Source organism: Colossoma macropomum, unplaced genomic scaffold (genome assembly GCF_904425465.1).
Source record: "Colossoma macropomum unplaced genomic scaffold, Colossoma_macropomum, whole genome shotgun sequence".
NCBI lineage: Eukaryota > Metazoa > Chordata > Actinopteri > Characiformes > Serrasalmidae > Colossoma > Colossoma macropomum.
In genome coordinates this window covers 2,335,031-2,351,061 of record NW_023494792.1, presented here as the reverse complement: position 1 = coordinate 2,351,061, position 16,031 = coordinate 2,335,031, and the positions used below count along the sequence as shown (strand labels likewise).

The following is a 16,031-nucleotide window of genomic DNA, read 5'->3' as shown; positions in this document are numbered from 1 at the left end:
CTGCCTGCTTTAAAACAACAACCATTGTCCCCATTCCAAAGAAAACCAGCATCTCCTGCCTGAATGACTACCGTCCCATCGCTCTCACACCCATAGTGATGAAGTGTTTTGAGAGGCTGATCCTCCATCACATAAAGAACAGCCTCCCGAGCACCCTGGACCCACACCAGTTTGCATACCGGGCAAACAGATCTACGGACGATGCTGTCGCCTTGGCAATGCACACCGCACTCAACCATCTGGAGGGAACAAACACATACGTCAGAATGCTGTTTGTTGACTTCAGCTCCGCTTTCAACACCATCATCCCATCCAGACTGGTCTCCAAGCTCAACATCCTTGGAATAACTAACTCCCTCTGCAACTGGATCATGGACTTCCTCACTGGCAGACCACAGTCTGTCAGAATGGGTGACCACACCTCCCCCACCCTCACACTCAGCACCGGATGCCCACAAGGCTGCGTACTCTCACCCCTGCTCTTCACCCTGTACACCCAAGACTGCTCTGCCAAGCACAGCACCAACACCATCATCAAGTTTGCTGACGACACTACAGTCATCGGCAACATCACCAACGATGATGAGGGAGCATACAGGGAAGAAGTGAAGCTCCTCGCTGAATGGTGCACTGCCAACAACCTCTCCCTCAACGTCAGCAAAACCAAGAAGCTGATTGTTGACTTCAGGCGGGGGAGCAGAGTGCATGCACCGCTGAGCATCGAGGGGACGACGGTGGAGAGAGTGAGCAGCTTCAAGTTCCTCGGGGTCCACATTTCTGAGGATCTCACCTGGTCACTGAACACATCCCACATCATCAGGAAAGCACAGCAACGGCTCCACTTCCTCCGACGGCTGAAGAGAGTCAACCTGCCACAACAGCTTCTCTGCAACATCTACAGATCCACTGTGGAGAGCATTCTGAGCAGCTGCATCACAGTCTGGTACGGCAGTGCCACTGCTGCTGAACACAAGGCCCTGCAGAGAGTGGTGAAAACTGCCCAGCGCATCACCGCAGCTGCCCTCCCACCCATGCAGGACCTTTACAGCAAGAAATGTCTGAGGAAGGCCCTCTGCATCTCCTCCGACCCCACACACCCCAGCCACCCGCTGTTCCAGCCTCTGCCAGCCTCTGCCATCCGGAAGGAGGTACAGGAACATCAGAGCCAGAACCACCAGACTCAGAAACAGCTTTTTCCCCCGTGCTGTTAAACTGGTGTCACCAGCTACACTACCCTCAACCTGAACTCATACAGACTGACCTCTGTTCACACTACTTCACACCAACCTCAACCTGATTAACAGACTGACCTCTGTCCTCCCCCTACTATCCCTCAGATCGCCATCAGCTCAGAGACTGTATGCACCATGCACTTTAACCCATAGTTTGTTGCTCCCTGCCCTCTACATACCCTATTGCACCTACTGTTATATTAACAGTGTTAAAGTACCAGCACACCTACTGCAGTGTATATACTTGTATTTATTTTCTGTATTTATTGTTCTATGTCCCTGCACTATGTCCTGTCTTGCACTATGTCCTGTCCTGCACTATGTTGTCTGTAATTGCACTGGAGATCTAGCCTAAAAGTGTTTCATTGTACTGTACAACCCTGTTTCAGTATAATGACAATAAAGTTGAATTGAATTGAATTGAATTGAATTGAATCCCTGGAACCACAGGTCTTCACTATGACCTTGCTCTCTCATACAAGAACTCCTTGGTAATTCTGTCTGAAGATGCACAAAATATGACCAAGTATCTCTCAGTGCAAACCTGACTCAGTTATGCAGGTTTCTCCTCTACAATATCTGGAGGATTCGACTCTCAAGTGCTTATTCTGTTGTCTGTTGTCATCTTAAGGCTTGACTACCAGCTCACCAGGACATGTTGCAAAGACAAATGTAGCCACAATATCACAGCATTCTGTACACTATTATTTGTCTTGTGAAGGTCAAGAAACTCATTATCAATAGCCTTGCCCTCTCACTGTCCAACCTAGAGTTGCCTACAATAGTCACCATGGATGCATCTGACTATAATAAATGGCCTCTAGTATCAGCTGAGAAATGTAAGAAGTTTGCATAAAAATAAAATCCATAATGTCTGACAAGCCATTAGTACATCTGTATCCACCAAAGAGTCAGTGTTTTCTTCATCACCACATAAAGAAATTTCCCAGTTTAGTGGTATCAAAAATAAAGTTTTAATCAATACAGTAAGTCATGTCAAATAATCCACCTGTAATTTTAACACTTTACTAACCAACTTTTTAAAGTATGTTTCACTCAACATCAGTAGACATACTTCAGATAGTAAATAGTTCACTTATCTCAGGTGTTTTTCCAAACAATTAAATACCGCTGTTGTGAAGACTTTCTTAAAGAAATAAATAAATCTTGAAACAACTTCTCAATTGTAATTACAGACCTTCTACCTTTCATTAAAAAAAATCTAATCAAAATTATATTCAATCAACTTTTTTTGCTTCCTGTCCTTAAACAGCTGTCCAGGCAAATTTCAGTCAGGATTGCAACCTAATCATCATACTGAGACAGCTCTAATTAAGGTTATTAATGACATTCTTTCAAATACAGACCCTGGAAAAAATATATGTTCTACCACTGCTCAATCTCAGTGCTGCATTTAATAGCATTGAAAATTCTCATAGATAGACTTGAGACCTGGGTTGTGCTCTCAGGATCTGTCCTAAAATGGTTCACTTTATACCTGCAAGTAAGGAACTACCTTGTCAAAATAGAAAATAATGTTTCTGAGATCTTGCCAGTGACCTGTGGTGACCCAGGGTTCAGTTCTTGGGCCGCTCTTATTTAATTTATGCAATTTATCCTCTTGGCCAAATCCTTAACCCATACTTGACCCATCTCCCCAAACAACTATTGTCCTTTTGACTCACTTTGTATGTGCCTTGAGAACATCACCAACTAGATGAGACAAAACCTGAACAAAGATTATTTTATTTGGGAGTAGCATTGAGAGGCATAGACAAGCGGCCTATCTGGACTTGAGAGCCTTAAAATCTAATCTCTGACTCTGATGGGCTCAGTTTTAGCAGTCATGTCAAAGCCATTACTAAATCAGTATTTTTTTTACCTTAAGATATTTTATTACCTTAAGAACATCAAGAACATGTGAGATTTTCTGATTAAACCATACCTGGAGAAACTCATTCACATCTTTATTTTTAGCAGGATTGATTACAGTAATGGTCTCCTAACTGGACTCCCAAAAAAGACAAACTGACAAGCTTCAGCTGATTCAGAATGCAGCTGCCAGAGAAAAGTATCATATTCCCACTACTGGCTTGCACCGAGGGATTCTGGAGGTGTGGCTAAGCATATGGCCACATGCAAAGGCTCATGGTATGCATGCACCCTCCAACAAAGGGAGTGATTATGTGTTTAATGTTGTTGCTTGTTAGTGTATGTTATATGTAACAAGTTTTTGTGTTATTTAGTGTCATGGCTGTGGATTTTATATGTGGGGGAATCACCGTTGAAGTAAAGAGTATTGCTATTGGTGACCTCCCCCATGGTTACAGTGGTCTGCTGGTGTGTTCAATAAAGAGCACTTCTTGCAGCAGATCATGACCAAGTCAGGTCAAAATTTATTTATATGGTCCTTTTTTGCAACAGGTTTTTTACAACAAAGCAGCTTTACAGAAAAATCTGGGTCCGAGCCCCCATGAGCATCACCAGTGGCAACAGTGACAAGGAAAAACCCCCTAAGAGCAAGAGGAAGAAACCTTGAGAGGAACCAAGACTCAAAAGGGGAACCCATCCTCCTCTGGTCGACACTGGATAGGAAACAGCATTAGTATAAAATATTAAAATACGGAAACGGGGAAAAACAGGTGAAGCAATGGTGAAGCAATTAGATAGTTTGAGGCTGTGCAGCAGAAGCAGCAGCATCTTAAGGGTCCGTTAATGCAAGTGAGGTTTGCACAGAGTTGTACAGCGAGAAGCTCAGTGGTGGTCAAACCGGTCCAGAAGGCTGGCGAGCAGTAGACACCCGATCAGGCAGAAGTAGCAGCAGCATCAGACGCACAGGATGGGCAGCTGTTCAACTCGGCAAAGAAAAGGAAACACACACAGAGTCAGTTCTTTAAAGAGTGACTGATCACAGATTACAGTGTTAACAGAGCAGCAGAGACTCCATCAGATCTAGTTATTATAGCCTCACTAAGAGTTAGAGACAGAAGGTAACAGAGACATGAGGCTTCCTGAGATGTCGGCGTCCCTCCGCTCCACCGTCAGCAAACCTGAGTGAGTGCGTGAGAGCAGTGGGACGACAGCACCAACACTCCCAGTTTACAATAATGCTCTGTGACCATGAACCCCCAGATCTTCACCTTTTATTTAACAGGGAAACTAATTACCAAAGGCTCCACTAAACAAGTGGGTTTTTAGCCTAGACTTAAAGACTGAGGCTGTGTCTGAGTTCCGAACACTGACTGGAAGATTTCAAAGTTGGGGGGCTTGTATGAGAAGGCTCTACCCCCGATCTACCCCCCAACCTGTGTTTCTTTTTCTGCCAGTGCTTCAGAGTTATATTTTATTGCCAGTCAGTTGGATTAAGGAATGTTTTGGTTCTTCATTTGATTGTGGGAATATAAATGCCCCAACTGCATCCAATTTCCCCACTCATTTTAACACCAGTTCATCACCTGAGAGTACATTTCTGCAGAGGACTTACTGGAAATCTAGATCTAGAACATTATTTAGTTAAGCATTCCACATATTGTGCTATCCACTCCAGTACTTTTTCAGTCAACCACACTGAAATGTGTCTGGTGCCCCATGGAACCAAACATTATCTCAGTGAATCGGTACACTTAAAAAAGTATTACTTTACTTTGCCTCCTCAACTTTCTGGACAGGTTTGGGTCAAATTTGAACAGCACGTTATAGCATGTTTAATGGTTAAGGGTCCATTCAAAATCGTAATATTTTAGGCTGTGAATATTAATGGGCTGTAGTTGTTACTAACCAATGTCCCTATCATTCTCTTTGTATTGAGCCGTCTCCTATCACACCAGTAACATGGTTTTGAAGACTCTGTAGCAGTTTTGTTAGGTTGGTATATTCTTTTTGAGAAGGATCTGATTCTGAACCGTTTTGATGTCTCTGCCTCTTTGTGAGGACTGCTGGGTTAAGCAGTCTTCTTCTTCTTCTTCTTTTTCCTCTTCTCCTGGGTTTTTTTGGCGGTTGGCAAACCTGTTATGGGGTGCACTACTGCCACTTACTGGACTGGAGCATTGATTTAACCATAAGGATTTAACATTTATCTTCTAAAGGAGATTAACAGGTCATTAAACCGGGACTGTGACATAAAGGGAGAATGTTTTAATATCCAAATATTTACAGTCACGTAAATTTAGCTGCAACATTGGTGAGCTTTGTTTTAATATATACTGCACTTTTTTGGCTTGATGTTTAAATTTTTTTTTCTAAAAAAATTCCATTACTGGATGCACAACAAGATTCATATTTTTATATTCTTCACACACCTAACTCAACGGATGAAGGCCTTGATAATTACTTGATCAGTTGAACAAGTTCTGAAAATGAGATACTGCCACTTAGCAGCACTAAAGTGAGAAGTGATACCAGCCCCACCACAGCCCACCCAGCTGAACACAAACAAGCAGTTTTAAGCAGTACACAGTCAGACAGAGAGAGAGAGAGCAGTGGGGTGGAACCAGATTTGCATGAACAGGCCTGAGTCGTCCTCTTAGACACCTAAATGCATTATTTAAAACCATTTATTTTGACAGCAACTGTGTTTTAATGAGTAATCAATAGAATAGATGCAAATAAACACAAATACAGTAAAACTAACCAGAATTTCTTACTTTGAAAAGTTTGCCTCTATATTTCTCCTGAACACCTGCAGACATCACATGGTTTTATTAAATTCCATCAGCAGCACCTGATTTAGCATAATTATGTACTGATTAGAGAAAGTAGGTATTGTATTATAACTAAAATTAATACAGGCTTTGTCATGGAGAGGGCAGGAAATGGTTAAACAGTTGTAATAAAATCACCGCTTAATGTGTTAATATTATCTGTATTTATTCTAATATTAGTGTTCTGATCAAATGAACACTCACTGACCAGATTAACCGCTTTTTAAATATAATTTTATCAGGTGTCTAAAACTTGTGCACAGTATTGCAGATGCCAACATTAAAAATGATAAACAGTTCTAAACTCTCTTCTGTAATATCCAAATAAAAACTAGATTTACTATGGTTTTAATTATTTTTGAAATAAGGAGGCTTGTGGGGGCAGTCCTGTGGGAGCAACAGTGAGATAAGGGAGGTCCTGCTCAGGGGGCAGCAGTGAAATGGGGGTTGGTCCTGTTTGGGGGAGCAGCAGTGAGACAGGTGGTGGTCCTGCTCAGGGGAGCAGCAGTGGACTGAAGAAGATGAAGAGAGAATGAAAAGCTGAGAAATTTAGAACTTCATTCAAATCATAACAAAGTTATACATGAAGAAATCATTGCAAACTGCAAAAATCTGAATTAAGTACAAATGACAACAGAAGAGTTTTCTTTTTACTCCATGTGCCATAATTTATAAAATAAACAATGAAACAAAGAATTGGATTTGATCCAAATGCTTTATTTGTTACAGGAGACAAAAGCTTTAAAAGATGACTAAATGATTTGATTATCAACAAAGTAACAATCTAACATTTATGGTATATTTTGAGAGAAAATAACAAAGTAAGCAATTAAAGACTATTGATATTTAGAACAAAGCACTTATGATGATGCTGAAGTGATGAGATGAAGATCAGAGCATTAAGCAGAGCCATGTTTGAGCTCACTGAAGATCAAGAGGAGCTCTAGCAGCTCCAACACATGCATGGACGCTCACTACCCAGTGCATTGCTCTCTGCTCAGTGTTTTGGTGACAGGAGGCTGGGAGTCCTTAGTGGCCTCACAGGTCACTGTCTTTTTTAGCCACTGCTCCTCCTGGAGGGTCAGGGTGCTGCTCCAGCTGTAGAGGCCGTCGTCCTTCTGCAGAAGCCCGGGGCTCTGGCTAACCCCCGAGCTCCAGCTGCTCCCGTCCCACCTTCCAGCTCAGCCTCCAGTCTGAGGGGAAGCCCTTATTGGCCAAACACACGAGTATGGCCCTCCCCTGCTGCAGCTTCATGCTGGAGGGGGGCAGGACTGTAAGGGTGGGTGGGGCCAAACCTAGGACACAGAGAGTTTCATTTCCAAACTCTAATTACAACCTTAAACTCAACCGTTTCACACACAAACTCATATTTACAGTCACATTCATAGCTGCACTTCATTTACATTTTTATTAGAAAATATTACTGAATTTCACTCAGTACAACTCTGACATTCTGCACAAGTTTAAATTGGAATGATTTTGTTTCCTCCAAAACAATAAATAATCAATAAATAAATGGAGCTGCAGTCTCCATGTACTATGGCTTCAAAGCTTTAGAACAGAAAACGCTGCTCAGAATAACCTCCACATTGTGGCTTCCAGATGGAGACAGAATTGCTCTAATGGAGCCCAACACTGACACTACAATCCAGCTCTACATTTGATCTTTTTAAAGAAATGTCGTTACTGAACACTTCACAGGAAACCTTTAGGAAATATTAGTATTTTAAAGAAAAGACATCCAGTTCAGAAACAGGAGCTCGTGGTAAAGCCTAAAGCTCCACGCTCGCCACACTTCAGCCAAGTTCTAATGAAATACATTCAAATTTGGATCAGAACTGATTTAGAAGAACATCAAGTACGTCTGGACTGTTGATCCATAATCATTTTAATAAAAGATTCCTTTTGAATAAGGAGTAAAAGTGTACTTACGTCCAACTGACAGTTTGGTTCCTCCACCAAAAGTGTACCACAGTGATACAAACTCGTTTACTGGCTGTACAAAAACCTCCTGCTCTAAACACGCCGCTCTTTTCATGCAATATTTCTGACATATAACACAATATTAATGGATTTTACAGCTAATGATAATAACAGTCAATGTCTCAACCTGTTGAGCCTATTCTAGTTCTCAAAAAGAATTGTTTTTAAGCATTAAACTAAACTAAGGACACACATTGTTCTTTTTTTACTTACAAAAGCTTATGTTACAAATTACATGTATGTACTTATTGGTTACATTTATAGATAAAATAAGACTAACTAATATCCAATCAAAAGATGTTAAATCACAATAAAGTAAAAAAAATCCCGCACTGTTTTGTTTATGAAGTGCTTTAACCAGAATGGTAAAAAAATAATATTTTGATAAGTAAAAATTGAATTTGCTGTAATTGATGATAACTGGTAAAACATTCAAGAATTATTTAAATGATTCTTACTGTCCTCATTGTTTTTCCTCCACCAAAACATCTTCCATCCCTGATATAAACAGATTTTTGTAGTAGTTGCAGAAAACCTCAAATGAAAGCAGAGATAGGTAGAATTTAAACATCAGATTCCACACTGAGCCAAAATGTTTGATTAAACAATATTAAATAAATATGATCATCTTTACTCAGTGTTGATAGAAAGATGATTTCCATAGAGGCACCACTTTGCATTATCAGCCCATGCTTCAGTGCTCTGCTAGTGTTTATAGTCCTGTGAGTTTAACACTTCATGACTGAGAGCTGCTGCCCCACAAACTTCACCCACAGCAACCATGACTTTGGTCTCCATCTTCATCTGGACACTGACCCTCTGGACTCAAGGTGATAGACTCTGTAGGGAATTCTTCTTTGTAAGAAGGGCTTGTATTAAGACCTATTACTTACAATCAATGCGTACATACATACAAGTGTCAGTGTAGGAAGAATATAAACATACAATACATCTCTGAAGTATTCAAGTATTTTTGTTTTTTTTTCCCAGGATCCAGTGGTCAGGTGACTGTGACTCAGACTCCTACAGTAACAACTACTTCAGGAAAAACAGTTACTATTGATTGTAGAACTAACCGTGCAGTGTATGGCTGGAATGGAAAGGACTATCTTGCTTGGTATGTGCAGAAACCTGGAGAAGCTCCTAAACTCCTGATATTCGATGCTGACAGGAGGCCATCAGGTATTCCTGATCGTTTCAGTGGCAGTGGGTCTGGATCTGTCTTCACTCTGACCATCAGTAATGTCCAGACTGAAGATGCAGGAGATTACCATTGCCATAGTGTACATGAGGTCTGGGGTATGGGTCCATACACACAGTGTTTAGTAGGTGTACAAAAAGCTCCCTCAGTCGGCTGCACAGAGACTGCACTGCTGCAGCTGGACTCTACTGCAGGTGCTGAGGGGAAGATACACTCAATAACACACTTCAGTAACACTCAGTACAAACAACACATGCATCTAAGATTCAGTTTGACTATTTTGGTATCTGTGGACAGCAATATTAAGTGCAGGGAATTTCCACGTTCCTGTTCCCTTAATGAATTTTTTCACATTCCTAGTCCTGTAGCAAATCCTGTGCAACTCTGGTATCACAGGTGCTTAATTAGCAAAGCTAATCAGTATATCAGGTTAATTTACCTAATTGTGTAATATTTGACCAATACAACCAATTTGGTAAATACTGCAATTGAGCAGATCCCATAGTTTTTATAGAGTTTGGTCCAGCATTTGTTTTGGCGGTTGATGACACTGAACAAAAACATTTTTTTTATAGCATGAAACCTGACCATAGATGGACATTTTAGTGAACTGACCAACACTCCCCATTTTATTCAGACATCTCTATCCTTTACAGTGTCCCTTGTGCTACTTTTATCTTGATGTCAGTGAGGGCATCCACTTTGGAGATGAGGGGTGATATTATTTTGATGTGCGGGCATTCGTCTCACAGCTTTTCAAAGTACTGTGGCGACTCCCCACTACCTTTTGACTTCAGGAAACCCACATAACAACCTCTGCTTTATCTAAACTGCATGAAGCTCTGACCAGCACAAACAAGTAAAACTAAGTCAATCAGAATCTCTGTTTCAGCAGGGAGGAGCTGTCAGACCTGCCTTCGTTGGTTTGGACTGTCAAACATTTTCTTTAGTTTGGTTGGACATGCGACTCCATGAAACAACTGAACCGCACCAATTCCAAGGGTCGCACTAATTCACAAGGGACACACTTTTTTCCAGAGCACATTTTTGCTGTACTGTCTGTACAATTGCTGCTTTAACACTTCACTCTTTACAAACGCTCATATCATTCCTGCACTGTGAGCTGCTGTAAATAACGAGAGACAAGCAACAAAATAATAATATACATTTGATTATGGATCGTGGAGCATATTTTTGGCCAAGCATCAGTGACCTGATCGGTTAAATTTAAATTGGTATACACATAGATGATAAGTGTCTCTATTTTCTGGTTTTCTGCATCAAAACAAACACTGACACTGTTCATGATCGGGTTCAGAGGTGAGTTGAGGATCTAAATCAAAACTCAAGAAAAAGTATTGATACTTACTTCTTACTACATCCAGCAATTATGAGCACAGGAACTGAAGATTGTGCGACTCTGTTCTTCTCTTTTTGGGATTTTTTAGGGTTAAAATACAGAAGCTCCAAAGTTAGAAATGTAACCAATCACAAAGCAGTACAAATATTGCTACCATCAAAACATCTTGAAATTAAACACAAAAAATGGAATTAGTAACTAAATATGAACAGCTAAAATGTAACAGAGTAAAAAGATTTCTTTACTCACTAATATACTTTAGCAGAAGTAAAAGTAATGTGATGTGAATTCAACATTGATCAGCTGCTTAACTTTTCACTGTCCTCAAGAGCATCTCTCTCACTGGGCAGCATTTTAAAATGAATTGTATCCTTAATAAGCAACACTCTTAGCACACTCTTCAAGAGAATAATGCATCATAACTTTTCCTGCAATGTGCATGTGACATCTTACCTATCGCAGTCACTCATTATCTTAATCTTACCTCAAGAAGTAAAGGTAGATTAGCTCAGTGAATAAAGATGGCTCCCATATTGTAGCAGCTGTTTTTCTTGCATTGACACTGCTGTGGGAATTTACTGTGTATGAAGAACAGGCTTTATTTACTACAGATAATTGTGACTACTAGTTTGCGAATAAAAGAATTGCACACGATCAGCTAAGATGGCTAATATGCATTTTGTAAAGTAATTCATGCATATGTGCACTTAGTGTGAAAATTCGCTCTCATTTGCCTGCATTGATATGACTATGATAAGCGTAGCAATACAAGACCAGACAGAGCAGTCAAAAATAAGCATTTGCTGTGTTTGTTTAAAAAAACACATCTAGTTACAGAACTTTTAGATTGTCCAGCAAGTTACATTATTTTCATCCATTCAGAATGTGAGTCTGTAGCATTGGTTTCCACCATGTTTTTCTCCCCACTTGAGCTGGAAAAATGAGCTGCTTCTAGCCATTCAGTGCAGTTTTCTCCCTGTAACAGCCCCTCTTCCTTAGATCCCTCAGCCAGCACCTGTCAGCTTTTGTAATGCTCATCTCTTTGTCCCTGAGGATAAAAAAAAATCTAAAGCAAACAACATTTCAGGGAATTTAATCCACAAATTATTTACAGAAAAAGGATTTCTAAACAATAGTATTGTAAAATTGTATTGATGTGTCAGCAAAGTTTACACAGCTAGCCCACTAGCTAAGCTAACTAATGTAGCAAGTAACAAAGACAGCCAAAGAGGCAAATCAAATTTAACCACAGGAACAATTTGAAGCAATCTACAAATGCAAATGTTTTAAATATGTTGACCAAATATGGTGTAACATCCTGTTTTGCCTGCTCTTTTTGTCTAGTTTCCTCTCTTGTTTATCTTCCCTCATGTCTCTGGCCATGTGCTTTTGTTTTTCTTTTGTTTTCCTGTTCCTCCCTTGCTCCACTGCTTTTGCCATGCCCCTTACCTGTGTCTAAGGCACTGCTAATACCCTATAATAGTGAAGGTAGAGACCTTACATTCATTGCCCAGAACAATAGAGTATTATGTCCTATAGAAATGTCAAAGTAGTGACTTGTTGTAATGCTGGACTGCCTCCAATATCTTTCTTCTATCTCTTATGGTATGCTGCAAATAGCCCTTCTTCCTCTTCCAAAACAGCACTGTCCTCTAGCTCATGAACATAACTCCAAGCTCGACTTGTCTCTGCAGCATCTTCCAGGATAAATTGCAATGCTTTAAACTTTAACTTAGCAGTAATTACCCTTCACTCTTTGTGTAACCTGTTCTTTGTGCTCAGGACTGGCCAGCACATGGTGCTCCACCCACATCAGAGAAAACGCTGGACCCAAGCAGCTGCTTTGAGGTAGAATGGATGTGAAAATGGTGCAGTGCTTCCAATTTGCTCTTGGGCTATTTTGACATTGATGAAGATTCCAAGAAATATTTTCTTGAGGGAGGCCTGGAGACTTCTGACAGCCGATAAGGAAACAAACTTGTGGCTTCAGCTTCTCTGAGTGGCGATTCAGAGACAAGATAGATGGAACAACAGAACTGATTGTGACATCCTTCTCCCTCGGGTCAATTATGATGCTTTTCCAAATGGTTTTAAAATCTCCAGCAACTCCTTTAACTGATTCCAGTCCTGCACTGTGAACATCAAGCGCTTGTGTCGAGCCTTTTCTAGAACCCAGTTTCAGATGATCACACTGAAGAAATGACTAGTCTTAGTGTTGAATTCCATCTTGTGTTAACAGCAGGAGAGATGCCTCTTTGTCCAATTTCAGTTTCAAATGCAACTTTGAAGTATGTGCTTATGTGCAACAGTGAGCTGATTTTTAATAGCTTTGAGAGTGAAGGAGTAATCACTTTTGCATTTTTCAAGCCATCCCCTACCACTATCTAAAGAGTGTGGGCCTCAAGTTGTTCACAGATTCTTATGGCTGTGTGTGATTCTCTAAAGCAGTTACAGGCTAAGAAATGGGACTTCAGTTGTAAGGTCTCTCCTTTTTGCTCCATAACACGCCCAGTAACACCCAGGAACCCTCTCATCTTCCAGTCTGACCAAATGTCCACTGTTACTAAAATGTGATTTGTTTTGTTCAACTGTTTCAGTGTTAATCGTTTCTCAGCGGTGAAGACTTTTACTTTTTAAAAGTCACATAGTATTGAATTTGGGATTGCTTTCTGCTATGGATGATTTATGTTGTAGAGCTGCAATTCACAGATCTCCAAGAACTGTGAAATTCTAAGTTGTTCACTAGTGCAGGTTTTGTTCATTTGGTATTCTTCATAGCTGAAAATGACAAAGCATATAACGTATGAATAAATAAAAGCAAATGTCTTAGATGGCTATATGCACCATATTCAATTAATATTCAAAATTAGGCTGGAAGTTACATTACTTACTGAATGATTTAAAGATTTACTGTGAAACTGCAATGTACAAAGTACAAAACTTACTGGAATCTATTAAACATGGTATGGGGTAATTATGAAAGTACTGGAATATCACATGGTTTGTTTTATGGTAATGTGGTTGTTTTAGTATGTTATCAGCCAGATGAATTTCTATAAACTGAACAGACTAACAGAGTAGGCTATATCTATGTATCTATATATAACTATATAGGTATAGACTTACCGTTCTTTGAGTAGCCTCAAATGTCAAACAAAGTTTGATGTTGTTGCATCTCCATCAGTAATCTTCACCCCACGTTTTGCATATTGCAGTTGTTTTTTATCCACTACAGTGTAGTCTTAATAGTTGAAAAGGATAATTTTTGGCAGCATGTTTCAAGCCAGCACAAACTTCAACAGTGGTGCCCACCCAAGTTTCCCACAACTAACTGACAAATTTTTCTTGCTGCTAGGTTACAGATAAACAGAGCTGATCAGCTCAGCTTGCTAGCTACAGTGATACAGCAACATCCAAGCAATACAAAGGGCTCAATTATGTGATACCATATTATTTTAACTCTTGGAAATAAATTATGTTGAAAATGGGTTTGTGGAGGTTCTTGAGTCTTTTTGAGTCTTAAAGCCCAAGTCCAGTTCCAAGTCCAAGTCACTGACTGTAAAGTCAAAGTATTTTAAATATTTAAGCAACAAAATTTGATTACTCTCCATTACTTTTCAGAATGTCCTTTTTGGAAAATCAAAACAGGCATGGAAAGCTTCATCACCTCATTCAGAAGCTGAAACTTTTTTTCTGTAGATAGATCTGATTCTGATGCAGTAGCCCAGTATAAGTTGGTTTTGGATATGTGAGCACCATACACAGCCTAAGACAAAGTAATCAATAATTTTGATATTGGTTAAAGGTTTTCAGTTTCTGGAACACAACAGTGTGGTGAGCTTAGTTGTTGCTATGCCAACCACAGAGACATCAGAGATTGGAAAAATTTGAAGAGAGAATAAAAAAAACACTGTTTCATCTGAATAATGATGTTAGTAATAATGTTAATAATCCTATATTGTATTTCGATTTCATATTTATAATCTGATTACTGACCTTCTGTTACTATAGCACGAAAGCAGTTACCTTTTTTATATCCTGATTATATAATGCCGTTACATATATTCTGTTAATTTTGGCAGAAGAGGCAACATCATCAGACGCACAGGATGGGCAGCTGTTCAACTCAGCAAGGAAAGGAAAACACAGAGAGTCAGTTCTGTAAAGAGGGACTGATCACAGATTACAGTATTAACAGAGCAGCAGATACAGGTCTAGATCTGACAGGGAAAACTAATTACCAAAGGCTTGACTATACAAGTAAGTTTTTAGCCTAGACTTAAAGACAGAGGCTGTGTCTGAGTCCCAAACATTAACAGGAAGACTATTCCAAAGCTGGGGGGCTTTGTATGAGAAAGCTCTCCCCCTAACGTAACTTTATTCATTCTAGGTACTAATAGTGACCAGCACCTTGTGATCTAAGTAGGCGTGATGGTTCATAGTGGGAGAGAAGTTCACTCAGGTACTGAGGGACGAGTCTGTTTAGAGCTTTGTAAGTCAGTAAGAGAATTTTATAATCAATGTGAAATTTAACTGGTAACCAGTGTAAGGCTGATAAAACTTGGCTGATATGGTTAAACTTTCTGGTTCTTGTAAGAACTCTGGCTGCAGAGTTCTGGACTAGCTGAAGCTTGTTAAGGCTTTTGCTGGGACATCCAGCCAGCAGGGCATTACAGTAGTCTAGCCTTGAAGTAATAAATGCATGAACTAACTTTTCTGCATCCTGTAGAGAGAATGCATTTCTCAATTTAGCAATATTGCAGAGATGCAGGAAGGCTGTTCTAGTAATATTAGTTACATGTGCGTCGAAGGACAGATCAGGGTCTATAATGACACCAAGATTTTTATAGATGAACTTGCAACTGAGAAATTGTTAAGTTTAAGTGTAAAATCTGACAGTTTGTTTCTAGCTGCTTTTGGACCAAGAAGCAGAACCTCTGTTTTATCTGAGTTTAGAAGGAGAAAGTTACTCCACATCCAGTCTTTTATGTCATTTTTTACAGTCCTCAATCTTGCTAAGTTTAATTTCATCATCCAGTTCACTTGATATATATAACTGAGTGTCGTCGGCATAACAGTGGAAATTTATGCCGTGTTTACTGATAATGGTGCCCAGTGGTAGCACATATATTGTGAATAATATAGGTCCTAAAACAGAGCCCTTGTGGAACACCATACTTTACTTTTGCGAGGACAGATGATTCACCATTTACATTTGACTGATAGCAATCAGTAAGGTAAGACCTGTACCAGGAAAGAGCTGTTCCTGTTACCTCTACAAGGTTTTCTAGTCTGTCTAGTAAGATAGAGTGGTCTACTTATTACACTGTTTATATTCCCATCACATACCATATCTTGAAACAGCTCATAGTGGATAATGCTGTCATCTTCAGCCTCCAGAATCTCTCGTTCATTTAATTTATGCTAAAATGGACTTCCATGTTGCCTTGGAGTCCTTTCACTCTTCTACCAGGAAATCCAACATAAACCTCACCTGACATTCATATAGCAGTTCAAAAGGAGAAAACCTGTTGGTGTATTGGGTAACTCTTTGT

The 16,031-nt window shown here is 39.9% G+C and overlaps 1 pseudogene; it reads right to left on the bottom strand.

Moving 5' to 3' along the window:
* Window positions 1–6,749: 6,749 nt before the first annotated feature.
* Window positions 6,750–8,554, bottom strand: LOC118811265 (annotated as a pseudogene).
* Window positions 8,555–16,031: the final 7,477 nt, after the last annotated feature.